This window comes from Echinops telfairi, unplaced genomic scaffold (assembly GCF_000313985.2).
Source record: "Echinops telfairi isolate 266 unplaced genomic scaffold, ASM31398v2 ScPeMD7_7469;HRSCAF=8507_1, whole genome shotgun sequence".
Taxonomy (NCBI): Eukaryota; Metazoa; Chordata; class Mammalia; order Afrosoricida; family Tenrecidae; genus Echinops; species Echinops telfairi.
Window position 1 is genome coordinate 70798008 of NW_022111373.1, and position 1538 is coordinate 70799545.

A 1538-nucleotide genomic window follows, 5' to 3' on the forward strand; every position below is an offset into this window, starting at 1 on the left:
ATAGGAACTGGAAACACAGGGAATCCAAGACAGATGATCCCTTCAGGACCAGTGGTGAGAGTGGCGATACTGGGAGGGTGGAAGGAGGGTGGGGTGGAAAGGGAGAACCGATTACAGGGATCTACATATAACCTCCTCCCTGGGGGATGGACAACAGAAAAGTGGTTGAAGGGAGACGTTGGACAGTGTAAGATATAACAAAATAATAATAACTTATAAATTAGCAAGGGTTCATAAGGGAGAGGGGAGCAGGGAGGGAGGGAGGGAGGGAAAAATGAGGAGCTGATACCAAGGGCTCAAGTAGAAAGCAAATGTTTTGAGAATGATGATAGCAACAGATGTACAAATGTGTTTGACACAATGTATGGATGGATGGATTGTGATAAGAGTTGTACGAGTCCCCAATAAAGTGAATTTTTTAAAAAAAGAGGAAGACCTTTGATGCGGTGAATAGACAAGGTGCTTTCAGCAATGGGCTCAAACAGGAGAGCGATTGTGGGGATGGTGCGGGACTGGGCAGCCTTTTGTTCTGTTCTGTTGGACATAGGGCTGCTATGAGTCGGAACCAATTTAATGTCACTTAATAACAGCTCAATAATGAAACCCTATTTGCGTTGAGTTTACCTCTGTGAGATCAAATGGCAACAAAAGCTCTCAGGCACAGATAAGAACTTACGGGGCAGAACCTAAGTCAGGGATGGAAACACCTGGCCCGAGGGCAGTATAAGGCTTGGGAAGTCATCCAGACCAGCTAATATCACACTCCTCACCAAAGAGAAGTGGTTCCAGCCATCACATTAGGGGTGGGTTAATTAAATGCTGGACCGGTAGGGACCAAGAATGATGTTATACATATCCAAATAACCTTGCCTCCCCGCACCCCCAAAAATGCTCCCCACCCCTGATAAGTTCATAATGGTGAAACAATATGGGCAGTAAAGGGATCTAAAGTAACACACATGAAGCATGTAACCATTTCAATGAATGGACATAGGAAAATAAGCCCCACTGGTGCTGTGAGCTAGACACTGGAATGGTTCAAACCCACCTGCCACTCCCTGGGAGAAAGTGGAGGCTGTCTGTTCCTGGAAAGATTTACACTCTCTCCGAAACCATGGAATTCAACCTGGCGGCAATGGGTTTGGTTTTTGGTTTGCTACATGTGAAAATTGTTGAATGACCGTATATTTTGTTGTAGATATTTTTACATGAAGCTATATCAATATCCCATTTCTCCTTAAATTTTGTAGTATACAAAATAAAACCGTCAATTAGGAAAACATTGATCAAATACACGCACACACACACAGAGTGAATGCACCAAACTAGTTGCCATCAAATTGACTCTACCTCATGGTGACCGCCAAATGAGTCAGAGTAAACTGGTGCTTCTTACAGTTTTCAATGTCTGATATTTGGAAAGGAAACCAGCAGGCCTTTCTTTTGAGGGACCTCTGTGCTTGAATCTCCAGTCTTTCAATTAGCATCGCAGCATGTTCACTGTTTGCTTCACCCAGGTTACTCTCAACATGAACACT